An 18,304-nucleotide genomic window follows, 5' to 3' on the forward strand; every position below is an offset into this window, starting at 1 on the left:
AATGGATGTATGACTATATGTGGTATCAAACAAAATTTGCGCCTGGGATAAAGATTTCTTGATAGGGGTGACGCAGCCTGTTATCTTGAGTGGAATCATCGACGTAGCTAGAAGTAACTTCAGACGTACCGCAGTGAAGTGTCTTGGGACGTTTGTTATATTCATATTTTACATTAAGAACCTGCTAAACAGTATTATTCTGATGTTATACGTTAGTGATCTGATATACAGTATTAATAACAACCTCAAACTTTTCTCAGATGATGCAGTTATCTATCAGGAAATAACGTCTGAACAGAGCTCCACGAATATTGTCAGATATTGATAAGATTTCAAAATGGCGCAAAGAGTGGTAACTTGCATTAAATATACATAAATGAAAAATTGCCCACTTCTCGAAAGGCATGGAAGTTGCATCCTATGACTACAGTATCAAACAGCCACAACGGAAATCCCTCAACTCGTACAACTTGGCTTTTACAGTTTGTAGTGACATGAAATTGAAAGAACACTTAAGCTAAGGCAGGTGGCAGGCTTCGGTTCTCTGGTGGGACGGTGGCAAGGGCAGCCAGGCTATAAAATACTTGTGCGTCAGATCTTACAATACAGCTGACGTGTGTGGTACCCACTTCACGTAGGACAACAGGGGATACTTAATGAATACAGAGAAGAGCGGCACAAATGGTACAGGTTTGTTTGGCACATTGGAGAACGTCACAGAGTCGTTGAAAATTCTAAATTACCAGACACTCCAAGTAGACGCAAATAATCTACTACCTACTTTCAAAATCCTAAGAGCCAGAATTAAGTGAAGACTAAGATATTCCTCGGTCCCCTGAGGATCACTCACACAAGGTCCGTCCCCGGTAGCTGAATGGTCAGCGTGACGGATCCTCTGGGCCTGGGTTCGATTCCCGGCTGGGTCGGGGAATTTTCTCCGCCCAGGGACTGGGTGTTGTGCTGTCCTCATCACCATCCTATCATCTTCATCGACTGCAGATCGCCGAAGTGGTGTCACATTTGAAAGACCGGCACCCGGCGAACGGTCTGCCCGACAGCGGGCCCTAGCCATGCGATTAAATAAAATAAACTCACACAAGGTCCTGGAAAAAAGAATTCAAGTTACAACATGCATAGGGGCGCTCCGTAAGCAATGTGAACGAGAAGAAACCCTACCATGTGGTACTGTGCTAAGTACTCTCTGGCATGTAATTCAAAGTGATTTGTAGGTTTTCACTGAGGTGACCGAAGTCATGGGATAGCGATGTGCACATATACAGGTGGCGGTAGTGTCGCGTACACAAGGTGTAAAAGAGCAGCGCATTAGCGGAGCTGTCATTCGTACTCCGGTGATTCATGTGGAAAGGATTCCAACGTGATTATGGTCGCACGACGGGAATTAACAGACTACGAACGCGGCATGATGACTGGAGCTAGACGCATGGGACATTAGATTTCGGAAATCGTTAGGGAATTCAATATTCTGAGTTCCACGATGTAAAGAGTGTCCCGAGAATATCAGATTTCAGGCATTACCTCCATCACGGACATCGTTGTGGCCGACCGCCTTCACGTAACGATCGACAGCAGCGGCGTTTGCGTAGAATAGTCAGTGCTACGTGACAAACAACACTTCGTTAAATAACCACAGAAATCAAAGTGGGACGTATGACGAACGTATCCGTTAGGACAGTGGGGTGAAATGGGGTGTTAATGAAATATGGCAGCATACGACTGACGCGAGTGCCTTTTCCAACAACAGGACATCGTTTGCAGCGCCTCTCCTGGGCTCGCGACTATACCGGTTGGAGTGTAGACGACAGAAACATCGTGGTCTGGTCTGATGAGTTCCAATTACAGTCGCTAAGAGTTAATGGTAGGACTCCATAGTGGCGCAGACCTTACAAAGCTAAGGCACTGTGCTAGCTGATGGCGGCTCCATAATGGTGTGGGATGTGATTACATGGAATGGACTGGGTCCTCTGGTCCGTGTGAATCAATCATTGACTGGAAATGGTTATTTTCCGCTACTTGGAGACCATTTGCAGCCATTAGTGGGTTTCATGTTCACAAAAACGATGCAATTTTTATGGATGACAATACGCCGTGTCACCGATCCACAGTTGTTCGCGATTGGTTTGAAGAACAGTCTGGACAGTTCAGGCGAATCATTTGGCCACCCAAACTGCCCGACATGAATATCATCGAACATTTATGAGACGTAATCGATTGGTCAGTTCGTGCAAAAAATCCTACGGCGACAATGGTTTCGCAGTTATGGACGGCTATAGAGGCAGTGTGGCTCCGTATTTCAGTAGGGGACTTCCAACTACTTGTTGAGTCCATGCCACTTGCAGTTGCTGCACTACGCTGGGAAAAAGGAGGTCCGACACGATATTAAGAGGTATCCTAAGACTTTTGACATCTGTTTATAGACGCATCTACATCTATACTCCGCGAGCCACCTTACGGTGTGTGGCGGAGGGTACTTATTGTACCACTATCTGATCCCCCCTTCCCTGTTCCATTCACGAATTGTGCGTGGGAAGAACGACTGCTTGTAAGTCTCCGTATTTGCTCTAATTTCTCGGATCTTTTCGTTGTGATCATTACGCGAGATATATGTGGGCGGTAGTAATATGTTGCCCATCTCTTCCCGGAATGTGCTCTCTCGTAATTTCGATAATAAACCTCTCCGTATTGCGTAACGCCTTTCTTGAAGTGTCTGCCACTGGAGCTTGTTCAGCATCTCCGTAACGCTCTCGCGCTGACTAAATGTCCCCATGACGAATCGCGCTGCTTTTCGCTGGATCATGTCTATCTCTTCTATTAATCCAACCTGGTAAGGGTCCCATACTGATGAGCAATACTCAAGAATCGGACGAACAAGCGTTTTGTAAGCTACTTCTTTCGTCGATGAGTCACATTTTCTTAGAATTCTTCCTATGAATCTCAACCTGGCGCCTGCTTTTCCCACTATTTGTTTTATGTGATCATTCCACTTCAGATCGCTCCGGATAGTAACTCCTAAGTATTTTACGGTCGTTACCGCTTCCAATGATTTACCACCTATGGCATAATCGTACTGGAATGGATTTCTGCCCCTATGTATGCGCATTATATTACATTTATCTACATTTAGGGAAAGCTGCCAGCTGTCGCACCATTCATTAATCCTCTGCAGGTCTTCCTGGAGTACGTACGAGTCTTCTGATGTTGCTACTTTCTTGTAGACAACCGTGTCATCTGCAAATAGCCTCACGGAGCTACCGATGTTGTCAACTAAGTCATTTATGTATATTGTAAACAATAAAGGTCCTATCACGCTTCCTTGCGGTACTCCCGAAATTACCTCTACATCTGCAGATTTTGAACCGTTAAGAATGACATGTTGTGTTCTTTCTTCTAGGAAATCCTGAATCCAATCACAAACCTGGTCCGATATTCCGTAAGCACGTATTTTTTTCACTAAACGTAAGTGCGGAACCGTATCAAATGCCTTCCTGAAGTCCAGGAATACGGCATCAATCTGCTCGCCAGTGTCTACGGCACTGTGAATTTCTTGGGCAAATAGGGCGAGCTGGGTTTCACATGATCTCTGTTTGCGGAATCCATGTTGGTTATGATGAAGGAGATTTGTATTATCTAAGAACGTCATAATACGAGAACACAAAACATGTTCCATTATTCTACAACAGATTGACGTAAGTGAAATAGGCCTATAATTATTCGCATCTGATTTATGACCCTTCATGAAAATGGGAACGACCTGTGCTTTCTTCCAGTCGCTAGGTACTTTACGTTCTTCCAGAGATCTACGATAAATTGCTGATAGAAAGGGGGCAAGTTCTTTAGCATAATCACTGTAGAATCTTAAGGGTATCTCGTCTGGTCCGGATGCTTTTCCGCTACTAAGTGATAGCAGTTGTTTTTCAATTCCGATATCGTTTATTTCAATATTTTCCATTTTGGCGTCCGTGCGACGGCTGAAGTCAGGGACCGTGTTACGATTTTCCGCAGTGAAACAGTTTCGGAACACTGAATTCAGTATTTCTGCCTTACTTCGGTCGTCCTCTGTTTCGGTGCCATCGTGGTCAACGAGTGACTGAATAGGGGATTTAGATCCGCTTACCGATTTTACATATGACCAAAACTTTTTAGGGTTCTTGTTTAGATTGTTTGCCAATGTTTTATGTTCGAATTCGTTGAATGCTTCTCTCATTGCTCTCTTTACGCTCTTTTTCGCTTCGTTCAGCTTTTCCTTATCAGCTATGATTCGACTACTCTTAAACCTATGGTGAAGCTTTCTTTGTTTCCGTAGTACCTTTCGTACATGATTGTTATACCACGGTGGATCTTTCCCCTCGCTTTGGACCTTAGTCGGTACGAACTTATCTAAGGCGTACTGGACGATGTTTCTGAATTTTTTCCATTTTTGTTCCACATCCTCTTCCTCAGAAATGAACGTTTGATGGTGGTCACTCAGATATGCTGCGATTTGTGCCCTATCACTCTTGTTAAGCAAATAGATTTTCCTTCCTTTCTTGGCATTTCTTATTACACTTGTAGTCATTGATGCAACCACTGACTTATGATCACTGATACCCTCTTCTACATTCACGGAGTCGAAAAGTTCCGGTCTATTTGTTGCTATGAGGTCTAAAACGTTAGCTTCACGAGTTGGTTCTCTAACTATCTGCTCGAAGTAATTCTCGGACAAGGCAGTCAGGATAATGTCACAAGAGTCTCTGTCCCTGGCTCCAGTTCTGATTGTGTGACTATCCCATTCTATACCTGGTAGATTGAAGTCTCCCCCTATTACAATAGTATGATCACGAAACTTCTTCACGACGTTCTGCAGGTTCTCTCTGAGGCGCTCAACTACTACGGTTGCTGATGCAGGTGGCCTATAGAAGCATCCGACTATCATATCTGACCCACCTTTGATACTTAACTTAACCCAGATTATTTCACATTCGCATTCGCTAATAACTTCACTGGATATTATTGAATTCTTTACTGCTATAAATACTCCTCCACCATTGGCGTTTATCCTATCCTTGCGGTATATATTCCATTCTGTGTCTAGGATGTAGATGTAGATGTAGATGTAGATGATCTCAAATTATTGTCATTAAAGAGTCGACTCATTTGTTCTCAAAGCTCCGAAAACGGAGAATAATGATAAAATTATAAAACCGATGTCATTCATGACAAATTTTCAAGCGTATTTTAGTAATTTAGTTTTATAGATCCGAATGCATTTTTACTATCAATTGCAGACGACGATTTCTTCGTATGTTAAAGATTTTACCCACTAATTCAAGGTACTTGTTGACTATACCATTAATACCGCTTCGTACATTCTCTTCGCAAAAAAGAATGGCGGGAAAATAACTCAGGCATTTAATGGTTTTAATAAGTAATGTAAAATTCCGCAGTTCTTTTTATGGCAAGATGGAAGTCAATATCAGGCACGAGTGCTTTCCTCCGAGAAAAAGAGTAGGACAGTTCGACATCCCATCTCAATCGTGGTCATTACAGACGAGACATTTGGTCAAGTTATAGGGGGAGGGGGAGAGACTTAACTGTGTATATTGATCATATATTGATAGGAAGGTGTAGCAGTTTGTTCCTAAAATGGGTGCGAGAGAGCAGGTCCCGTCCTCTCTCTGGCCGGCTGCTGTGGCCGAGCGATTCTAGGCGCTTCAGTCCCGAACCGCGCTGCTGCTACGGTCGCAGGTTCGACTCCTGCCTCGGGCATGGATGTGTGTGATATCCTTAGGTTAGATAGGTTTAAGTAGTTCTAAGTCTAGGGGACTGATGACCCTAGATATTAAGTCCCATAGTGCTCAAAGCCATTTGAACCATTTTCCTCTCTCTAAAAAATTGTAGCTTAAATATCGAGATTAATCAGTTAATTACAGATATTATTCTAAACTGCCAGATCAGTTGTCACCGCATTAAACTGTGTCCCAACTCTCTTATCGTCGCATGAAGTGCGACATCGACAGCACATTTAGGTGAGTAATGTATAACGTTGCAAATTAGTGCGGGAAAGCATGAGGTCTGTAAATAGGACACCAATTTTGGCCGTTAGGCGTAGAGATAGTCTACTGTACTCCTCTGACAACCCGGCGTCGGGAACGCCAATTGCAATGCACCTCCGCTTCCTTTGGCACAACATAGTCACGTTTTACCGACGGTAGGAGATGCTCGCCGTAGGCTTAGACTAGGATAGAATAGGCGGCCGCTCTTTCAAGCCACCGTCATTTAACAAGTTGGTGCGTAAGTTCGTAGCGTTTTTGTTTTGCATATTGATATTCGGTTGCTATGGGTTTATTTATCGACTGTATTTCACTGTTGCTATCTGAGGCTACATATTGTCATTTTGAGATAGTGAATGGAGTTGTGGACGCTGTAAGATGGAGTGCTAAATGGAGAAATAGGAATATTTCCGACGTATGTTTGACAAGTTCTCCGCCTCGAAACGACGTGATTTCTACAGTCTCGGAATCAAAAAGTTATCTCAGAGAGAAGACTGTTGTAAATAACGAAGAAGAATATATTACTGATGACTTGCACTTTTGGAAAAAAACGCTACAAAACTGTGCAACAACCTAATAGTTGGTATCTGGAGCCAGATGAGGATGGTCTTACTAAACGAAGAAATTCGAAAGACGAGTGTATGAAGCCACCAGTATCCCATTGTTCTCTATAAGTTTTTCAGAGTCCTTAGTTGAGTTACGTGGCCATGCGTGGTCTGTCTCCACTGCAGCGGGTGCGCCGATATGTGAGTAACTTCCATGAGATGAGTCGTCCTGTCGTTACTCTCCCTTGTCGCATACTCTAGCATTTCCCCTCAGGTTATGAGTTGCTTAAAATGATTCCTAGCATGCAGTTGGGCAATGTGATGCATCTAATTGTTCATGAATTATGTCTGTTGTCGTGTCCCGGCACCGGCCCCATCACCATCTCTGCATGAAAGTGTGACCCTTACAGCACATTCAGGGCGTTGACGACAATGTGGACTGAGGTCTTCTATGTTGGTTGGTTGGTTGGTTTAAAAGAGGGGAGAGGACAAACGGTCTTCTATGTCACCTTTAACGGAGTGAGAGGGGGGAAGTCTCCTATGAGTTTAAGACAGGTGATTTTGGAGCGGAGAGGAGAGGTTGTTGGCTTTTGGGATGTGAATAAGGATGCAAACATTTAAGGATTCAATTTAAGAACAATTCATTTCTCTATATTTCATTCTTATTTGGAGAGATATCTTACAGTGGCCTTATATATTTGAAAATCAGTGAGCACACCCTACCACTCTATCTGCTAGTGCTTTCCAATCCCTTTCTCTGTTACTGATTTCGCCGGCCAGAGTGGCCGAGCGGTTCTAGGCGCTACAGTCTGGAACCGCGCGACCGCTGCGGTCGCAGGTTCGAATCCTGCCTCGGGCATGGATGTGTGTACTGTCCTTAGGTTAGTTAGGTTTAACTAGTTCTGAGTTCTAGGGGACTAATGACCTCAGCAGTTGAGTCCCATAATGCTCAGAGCCATTTGAACCATTTTTTTTTCTAGGGGACTGATGACCCCCGAAGTTAAGTCCCATAGTGCTCAGAGCCATTTGAACCATTTGTTACTGATTTCTACTTTTGTCTATGAGATATGAGTGCTCTGTTTGCAACTTGTTCCGACAGTACATGCTCAAATAATTGAACCACAATGAGAGCCAACACTTGTTACTCTTTATCTTCTGACACACAGAAAATATCAGATATACACATGGCACTATATGCATTCATTCACAACAGAAGATAAGTGCGAAACAGCGCTTGTCCTCTTTGTAATATTACATCCAGAAAATATTAACTATTACTCGTTACTGCTGCTAGAGGCAAATTATACAGAGCTTGTTCTTTTCTAACAAGCAGAAAACTCAAGATAATAAGTGGTGCTGCGTACTTACTGGTAACTCAGATCTCCTCTCGAATGTGTACAGACTCCTTGTACTTTTTACTGCAGGAGAGTCGAGGTATCACTCTTATAGTGACTCCTGCCAGCGATTCGACTATTGAACTGTTCCTAGTTGCTCCATGGCAATCATTCTCTTTGCTCCTGCACTGGCCTTTTATTTACTGATTTCTCAGGGACTTTTGTGCGAGAGTTCCTAGTAGAGGTGTTTCCCTTGACTTTTCTGAAGCTCTTCCTAAAGATTCTTCCAGAATCTGCTAGAAGATTCTAGAACATTCTGGCTGTATGCCAGCACCTGATGGTTACCTTGGTGCCCGAGGGTGTTGTCCTCACCTAGCCATTACAGCATCGTCGCTTCCTCGGCAAGTTGTCAACAATTCTGACTTCATACGGAGCGATGGTACACTTCCTGATGTCTTCCTAACACCACACCTTCTGTATTGTCTTAATATCACTCTTGAAAAAGCTTCTCTCCTTTTATTGAAACCATGCCACTTCTTACATTGATAAAATTCAAAAGTCATGACTCTGTGTGTGTGTGTGTGTGTCAGAGAGAGAGAGAGAGAAAGTATTCCTTTGTACTGTTTCACCAAGTTCAGGGTGCCCTTTGCCCTCAGCTAGATGCTTGCTTGAAATACTGAACCTGATAGTCATATTCTTTACTATACTCCGTTACGAACTCCGCAACGTATTTTTCAGTGACATGTATGTTTTATTATAGTGTTGCGTAACAGCGATAATGGGGAGTTTCCTTACTTCTTGCAATATACGGTGACAGTCAATAAAATTACAGGACATAAACGCCTCCTGCAAGTAGGAAAAGAAATCCTCATTGCCTGTGCGACCAATAAACATTTACTCATCACAGCTGGGGGTGAATTAACTTCAATTACACAGTAACATCTTCACCAGTTGGCACTACCCAATCGACTCCCTCCACCCCTGCCATACAGTAAATGATGTGTAGCAGTTATACTAACATCTGGAAAGAAAACAGCTTAAGCGTTACATACTAAAAGACAGCTCATCGATGCACATCAGAAAAAGAAATGGCTGCAGAATGGTGCCCTGAGGAACGCTGCACGTCGCACTGCCCCAATCGAAAGACTTCATTTCCTGTTTCAGGTCTAAAGCATCCCTCTGCTTTCTGCTGTTCTGATAAGGTTGAAACATCTGCGCATCTTACTTCTGACCCCATACTGTTCGAATTGAATAATTTCCTCTAGTTGCTGCAACCAAAAGCTATCTTATCAATTCCTTACACATTATCATAAAATGAGGACTATATTGCCTGAGAAAATGAACAGTCATTCCTAAGCTCAAACTACGTTATTATGCTTATCCATTACGGATATTTTAGAACCGTGACTGTTAACTGAATGTAAAAAAGTTATATAAAACTGCAACCTGCCACTTTTTTGAATAATTATGTTTTATTCCATGAACCGGTTTTCGAATCTTTTCAGGTTCATCTTCAGATGGTTTCTGGAAGTTACATCATTATTTCTAGCATAGAGCTGGGTGCTGGCTCTATGATAAAAAGATGGAACACGCTTCAGTGTTTCGCCATGACTATTGCTTATCTGTCGATATGGAAGTAAATTTAATTTTTTACTTACTGCGACAGTATGGGCCACTTTTTTCGTTAGTGTCCATCTGTCTGCCTCCATTTTGATGTCCGGTTGTTATATCACTACACACTCTTTCACATAAACTATATTAATTTACACTCTGACAGCGAGACTTCGTCAGCATCCAGCATGGGCTTTACAACTGTTGCTTGTAACAAAGATCTTGACAAAAAGACATGGCATAGGCCTACTTGGCACTAAGATGTAAACTGTTCTTTTTTACATGTATTAAAGCCGATATAAGGGCACGTATTTTAATCAGACTGGCGATAACACGAGAGCACAAAATAAAATAAATAAATAAATTACTACAAGAACAAACTTCAGATGATCTGATGTCTAATTTATATTTGTATAGTAACGTATAATACAGGCAGTTTATAGCATCATGATTGGCATTACCATGAATGCCCACGTATCAATAATACAGAGTTATTGTATATGCAAAGAGATTATGCTGTTTGTATGATTAGGACCTTTATATTTAAAATTAAATTTTTAAATTAATAGCAAACCTTCAAATGAACTGTTGACTTATTTCTGTTGTTGCACTAAGAAATAAGTCAACAGTTCATTTTATGGTTTGTTATTAATTTAAAAATTTAATTTTAAATCTAAAAGTCCTAGTCATGCAAGTAACTGTATTGTTTTACCAGTGACTCACCGCTTTGAGTCTACTGAACACACAAAAATTGTAGTTTAGCCACGCATAAAAGCAGAGCGCACAGTTAATAGTTTACTCGGTATTAATCGCTGTATTTTTGCAGTTCAAATCGTCACGGTGCACACATTAATTTAAATAATTTCCCTGTGTCCTCACAAAAGAAAACCAACACACCAGCCACTCCGTCACGTCACAATACGCATTCTCCTCGTGACCGCCCCACTATTCGGTTGTTCGCTTTCGATAATCGGAAACAGGCTCTCTTGTAGCAAAGATATATACAAATACATTGAAACATTTACGTTCAAATAGATGTATCGAGTGGCTATAATTGAAGTGTAGGTACTCGCGGAGGTCCAGTGTAGGCGAAGCTTGGTAGATACGCTAATGCGTTAATGGGGAACCTATTTACACTGGAAAAAAGTAGTTTCAATTTTGACCACGAGATGCAAATCTGGCGCTGTACAGCATCTCGTCGACGCCTCCGGTGCTCATCTTGAACAATTTGAGTAAGCAGCTGTTAATAATAATATCAGAATTAAGTCTTTTTTCACTTGTTTGATCTTTTATAATCCACTGCATATGCAAACATTTCTATACGCATTTCTTGCATTCATAGCGCCAGATTTGCACCTTGTGACCAAAACTGGAACTAATTTTTTCCAGCTTAACTCGATTCCACATTAACGCATTGGAATATCTACCAAGTTTCACTTCCATACGAAAATTACAGCCGATACTGGAAGTCCGTGAGCAGCTGCACTTTAATTATAACCATTATTTGATTGTATTCACACTTACTACTAAATATAATGAATCAAACAAAATAATAAAGGAGTAATATGTTGATATATGCTTCCTAAATCTATACATTTACAGTTTGGGTATGGAAACAGCCAAGTCCGAAACAATGGGCAAGGTATTATGGAGCGGCTGGCTTTTGTAGTGGCTATAGTTCCGCAAAAGAAAATAACGAAAGTCCTATTCGGGTAAGAGTCCAAAGTGATTTACGAGAGTGGCTAAAGTGAATTCATAAGAGACAACGTGTTGGAAGAGAAAAGGATCAGGTCGGAAGGGGGGGGGGGGGGCGGTGACGAACCTGGCGTTGAGGCCATATTTGATAGCCATGTGGTTTCTTGTGGCTGATCGCGGTCAGCACTCCTTGCTGGGTAGGTGATGGCTACCATGACAGACGCTTCTTCATTTGATTCGGAATGTACTACGGAACACACAAGTCTTGTTACTTGTAACCTTTTCCAGTCCGATTTTTCCTCCCGCAGGAATGGGCTTTAGCAATACGTTCCCGTTTTTAATAAGTTTGTTAGAAAAAAGACTGCAGACGTAAATAATCCAAGCTATAGACTTAAAAACCACTATTGAAGGCCCTTAAACGAGGCACGGAAAGAGTAGCTGCTCCTGTTTGACAAGTTGTGTACGCAGTCTGGCAGAAACATGACATGCTTGGCTTTAATATGGAGCTTACGTTCCAATTACATGTTTTTTTTTTAGTTTTTTGGTGAGAACTTGCCTTACTTTTTTTAAAGATATGGTAACCTATATACACTGTCACAGAAAAAAATGAGTGCACGTGGAATGAGGACGTCGATTTTGATCCGACGACGGCGTATACCACCTCCGTGATATTAAATGTACCAGCAATGGTTTCAGCGTCATCCGCCAGCAGATACCGTAGTGACATAGCTACCAGGGCGCCATCTGTGTCTACTCTTTAATAGGGAATGTTCACAGCCAGAAGTGTCAGGGTGATGAAACGCGTGAAGCAAGCAGCCAACCATGCCACGGAACCGCACTCGGGCTTCCTGCACGCAAATGAACGAGTTTGAAATGGGTAGCTTTGCGAGTCGCGAGATGGTCCTCCCGGAGAATAGTCACACAAGTTGAGCGTGCTGAGCCAGATGTACACCGGTACCAGTGATCACACCGGTAGACAAGGTTCTGGACGCCCACGCAGTACAGACGTACGCCAGGATCGTCGTATTTTAGGGGGAGCAGTGGCAGATTGTCCACATACCTCAGCATAAATAAGAGGGTTCGTAAGCCTAGACATGTCAATATGAACTGTTGAGAACCGGTTATTAGCAATGAGACTTTGAGCACGCGCGCCTCTAGCCCGTATTCCACTCACGTGCTCGAATTGCGCACCGTGGTATTAGCGATTAATGCAGATTCTTCTTGCATGCAACTGATGGTCCTATTTGCATACGACTGAGACCTGGTGAGCGCTGTCTCGTGGAGTGCATTCGTTCAAGACACGCTGGCCTCACCGCAGCCAGGCCTTATGGTCTAGCTACAATTCTCCCTCACTTTTTCTGTTTCTGGAGTGGACGCTAACCAACGCTCGGTACTTGCAAATTATTGTTGGACCGGTTCTTCTGCCATTCTAAAAACAAGAAGGTGATGTGTTATTCCAACAGGATAATGCTCGCCCACACCCTGCCCGTGAACGTCAAAATACTCTGCAAGATGTGAAGCAACTTCTCTGTTCAACACGTTCTCCGGACTTGTCTCCAAACGAGCACGTGTAGGATATGATGGGATGAAAAGTGACTCCTGCAACTCGTCAACCGACATCTCTTACAGGACTATGAGAACAGGTCGAGCAGGCGTGGCATAGTGTATTCCATGACAGTATTCACCGTATGTACGATCGACTGTATGCCAGAGTCATCGCCTGCATTGCCACGTGTGGAGGCTACACGACGTACTAATATGGGTGTCAGAGTGGGTCGATACCTGGTACTACAGAACAGCTTGTGCTATTGATCTGTTAATGGAATGATTTCATGTACTCTATATGCACTGTTGCAAGAATAAATCTCGAGTGAACTGGAGAGCTCTAAAAGGGTGTACTAATTTTATTCGTATTTACTACAATGTTTATTTCAGTAGTGTAAATAAAACGTGAGTGATTACTATGCGCAATGGAGTATTATATTCGTATTACTCTGATGTAATGGTTGTCAACTGATTGCCGCAGTGGTAACACCGGTTCTCGTCAGATCTCCGAAGTTAAGGACTGTCGGGCTTGCCTATCACTTGGATGGGTGACCATCCAGATCTGCCAAGCGCTGTTGGCAGGAGGGGTTGCACTCAGCCCTTGTGAGGCGAAGAGAAGCTATCTGACTGAGAAGTGCCAGCTACGGTCTCGTAAACTGACAACGGCCAGGACTGAGCTGACCACATGCCCCTCCATATCCGCATCCAGTGGCGCCAATGGACAGAGGATGACACGGCGCTTGGTCAATAACATTGGGCCTTCAAGACTTGTTCAGACGGAGTTTAGAAACAAGGATACTTACAATAGCTTATATAACCTAAGCGGTTTTCGAAACTAATCTGAGTCTTGTGTTCTATCAGATATACAGGATTATTACAAATGATTGAAGCGATTTCACAGCTCTACAATAACTTTATTATTTGAGATATTTTCACAATGCTTTGCACACACATACAAAAACTCAAAAAGTTTTTTAGGCATTCACAAATGTTCGATATGTGCCCCTTTAGTGATTCGGCAGACATCAAGCCGATAATCAAGTTCCTCCCACACTCGGCGCAGCATGTCCCCATCAATGAGTTCGAAAGCATCGTCGATGCGAGCTCGCAGTTCTGGCACGTTTCTTGGTAGAGGAGGTTTAAACACTGAATCTTTCACATAACCCCACAGAAAGAAATCGCATGGGGTTAAGTCGGGAGAGTGTGGAGGCCATGACATGAATTGCTGATCATGATCTCCACCACGACCGATCCGTCGGTTTTCCAATCTCCTGTTTAAGAAATGCCGAGCATCATGATGGAAGTGCGGTGGAGCACCATCCTGTTGAAAGATGAAGCCGGCGCAGTCGGTCTCCAGTTGTGGCATGAGCCAATTTTCCAGCATGTCCAGATACACGTGTCCTGTAACGTTTTTTTCGCAGAAGAAAAAGGGGCCGTAAACTTTAAACCGTGAGATTGCACAAAACACGTTAACTTTTCGTGAATTGCGAATTTGCTGCACGAATGCGTGAGGATTCTCTACCGCCCAGATTCGCACATTGTGTCTGTTCACTTCACCATTAAGAAAAAATGTTGCTTCATTACTGAAAACAAGTTTCGCACTGAACGCATCCTCTTCCATAAGCTGTTGCAACCGCGCCGAAAATTCAAAGCGTTTGACTTTGTCATCGTGTGTCAGGGCTTGTAGCAATTGTAAACGGTAAGGCTTCTGCTTTAGCCTTTTCCGTAAGATTTTCCAAACCGTCGGCTGTGGTACGTTTAGCTCCCTGCTTGCTTTATTCGTCGACTTCCGCGGGCTATGCGTGAAACTTTCCCGCACGCGTTCAACCGTTTCTTCGCTCACTGCAGGCCGACCCGTTGATTTCCCCTTACAGAGGCATCCAGAAGCTTTAAACTGCGCATACCATCGCCGAATGGAGTTAGCAGTTGGTGGATCTTTGTTGAATTTCGTGCTGAAGTGTCGTTGCACTGTTATGACCGACTGATGTGAGTGCATTTCAAGCACGACATACGCTTTCTCGGCTCCTGTCGCCATTTTGTCTCACTGCGCTCTCGAGCGCTCTGGCGGCAGAAACCTGAAGTGCGGCTTCAGCCGAACAAAACTTTATGAGTTTTTCTACGTATCTGTAGTGTGTCGTGACCATATGTCAATGAATGGAGCTACAGTGAATTTATGAAATCGCTTCAGTCATTTGTAATGTTATTGCCAAGCAGAAGAAGAGGATCACAAGAGGATAGCGTGTGATTGACACTGAATGGGAAGGAACAAGAAAAAATAAATGATATGGTGATTCTGAGGGTATCAGAGATAAGCGTGTACATGGGACATGGAGCATACTAAAATAACCTCATGGTAGGAACTGTTATAAAAATACGAATATGGACTAGTGATATTGAGGCATCTTTGAACGGGAAATGGTCATAGGAGCGTTAGTGGATAACAGATAATGTTCTGCGAAACGGACACGGATTGTCAAAAATCTGAATGTTGTGGGAAAACTGTAAAATGTGTAGAAAGAAGTGTATAGACGAAAAATTATCCTGATTGTCATTTGGAAGAAAGGAACTAATAAGGCAGAAACTTGTGATCAGATTACTCTAGCACAATACGCACATGAGAATGAGTAATGAGGTATCGGCATTATTCTGAATGGGATGGAAACCATCTTATTTCATTTTATCATGCTTGCCTCGGAGCCAACGACTGCGGAACAGTCGTGTCTCAAAAAAATAAAGTTTATTCTGCAGTGATTAACACAGAAGTTCATGAAATTTTGTGTCTAGATCGCAGAATTTTGCGAAACTGTAGCGTGCAAATTCCGTAAACCGGAGAAGAAACTAAATATTAGAAACGTGATGATTCAGAAAACTATAGAAAATTAAGTGAATAGATTGAGTATACAATGAAATTGTAATGAGAAATGAACGAGAAATGATCTTTATGGAAAACCGGTATAAAAAATTGTTCTTGGCGGAAGTAACTGAGGGGCCAGACGTACTACGTGCATAGAGAATTTGTATAACAAAGAGAGAAGTAGACAGCTGCATAAAGCTGACCGGAAGGTTGATTATCTTTGTAAATGACGATAGATCTGAAACGAAAGTGTTTGAAAAATGACTTTTAATTACAAATGTTCGAGATGGGAAACTTTTTGTTTGTAATGTTGTACTATAGTCGAGCACAACATGAAAAGACAAGTTCAGAAATGCGAGATTCTTCTAAAATTACGTAAGGAAAATCTAAAATTCAGTCGTAGCCTCACGAATTGGACTTTCATTGTGACTTAAAAAACAATAATAGAGGGGCGTTTGAATCGTAAATAGAGAAGAGGAGGGCCACGTGTGGTCCAGATTATAAAACTAAGACGACGGGACATACTGCTACGTCACTATACAAGGTCGACACCTAGGTGGATGAGGCTAAACTAACTGGTCCCTCTTTCAATCCTGTATAGGACCACTTGAGAATTCGTTGTACACTCAAAATATTGATATTGATATTCTTACAACCAACGACCTCAAATGCAAAATTGTAAGCTGGTGGCCGATAGATGAATGTATGAAGCTGCAACATAATTTGACCGCGCAGCTGGCAAGGACAGTAAACAGAGGACATGTCTATACAAGGGAACAAAGTCTTTGCGAATTTCATTCTGTGTGCACAGATGGACAGAACTATATGCCTCGCAGACAGATGCGTAAACAATATACGCAGATGCCAGAATTTGAGAGAAGACGTGTAGGTGGGCTCAAAGAAACTGGCTAGGGTAATCGACGAATCGCTCGTCTTTAGAATAGGAGCTGATACCACAGCGGCAAGAACGAAGTGGTCGCCTATATAGAAAAGAGCAATCGTCAGAGAGGCACTCAGAACCCCACATTCATCATTATCATCGATCCGACGTTCAGATGGTGCTTCAGTGACCACAAGGACCGTTAATAGGCGGCTCGCTGAAAGGGGGCCGACTACCATTGACCTCTGTACCCCAACAAGTCCGTTTGCTGTGGTGTCGGGCAAGTTCGGCTCGGAATCTCATTGACTGGAATAGAACTGTCTTCAGTGATGAGCCCCACTTCGAAGCGAGCCCCGACGACCAGCGAAGAAGTGTCTGGCGACGCCTCGGACAACGGTGGGATGTCAATCTGACTGCCGCGCTGCACGCTGCCCGAGAACCAGGAGTGATGGTCTGGGTCGGCATATCACTTCATAGCTGGATCCCTTTGGTTGTCAGCCGCGGCATTCTTACAGCACAGCGATACGTCGACGAAATTCTACGTGCCGTTTCGTTACTCTTCGTGGCAAGCCATCCTCAGATTATATTTCAGCAAGATAATGCCCGCCCACTCACGGTGAGAGAATCTACTGGTTGTCTTCTTGCTTGCCAAACCCTACCTTGGCCAGCAAGGTCGCTGGATCTCTCCCCAATTGATGGCGTTTGGACCATTAAGGGCAGGGCTGTCCAACCATGTCAGACGTCTGCAATCGCTACCGACGACTGTCCGTTTTCGGGACAGGATCCTCCAGCCAACTTTGCCTACCCTACAGTCAGCATTTTCGCCGTCGGTTCGTCTTTTACCATTGGAGTACGTGTACTTTTTGCCTGAAGCCACCATTTTATCAATTTTTTTACCGGTCTTTTCACATGAAACTACGATGCTATTGCAAGACAGAGAATCTAGTGGTGCACTGAGGTACTTCTATGAATGTGGTGTGTTCTAGCAGTCACTTTCAGCGTTCTAAGCAACAGTCGAGCGGCACTGTGCTACGTAATTGTAGGAGACTGTGACATATGATTTTTTATAGTGAGCATACTGAGGAGATCATTGACAGTGAAAGTTAGTATATCTAAATTTAATGTAACGTAAATTTGAGCTTGTAGTATTGCTGTTATGAGTGCTTTCGAAATTGAACCACTGGAGCAGTAAATACTTTTTACATAAATGCATTAAACTTTTGATCCAATTTTGCTTGCTATTTAGGACTATAATTTATGAGTTCATGGAAGTTCCGGGATGTGGTATTGTGTCTAGGAAAAATGCGAAATTGCTTTCAAAGATATCTCATATAATTATGGGTTGGTTGAAACTACAAATCCCAGGTGTCTCAAAGTGAAGCCACAAGTTTAAAACAATTAATTGTTTACTCTTTTCCAATTTCTTCTAGTTTTCGCTGTTTACGATGATGATAAAGGTTAATTTTGTAAAAATTTTAAAATTTAATTCCATAGTGAAACCACCTCCTTAAGAATAATTGATTGCTTTCTGTTTGCCAATTTTATTCTGGTAATTGTTGCTTACACAGTTTTGTGAAAAAATTTAAAATTATTTTTTTATTTTGCTGGGACTGAAAGGGTCTTAGGACGGTAATATCAGGTGTATTCGAAGCAGAGAGCTGTCATTGAGTTTCTTTTGGCAGAAAACCAGAGCATCGCAAGGTATTCATAAGCGCTTGCAGAATGTCTACGAAGACCTGGTAGTGAACAAAAGCACGGTGAGGCGTTGGGTGAGGCGCCTGTCATCATCGCAA

The sequence above is a fragment of the Schistocerca nitens genome, chromosome 1, assembly GCF_023898315.1.
Source record: "Schistocerca nitens isolate TAMUIC-IGC-003100 chromosome 1, iqSchNite1.1, whole genome shotgun sequence".
Classification (NCBI taxonomy): domain Eukaryota; kingdom Metazoa; phylum Arthropoda; class Insecta; order Orthoptera; family Acrididae; genus Schistocerca; species Schistocerca nitens.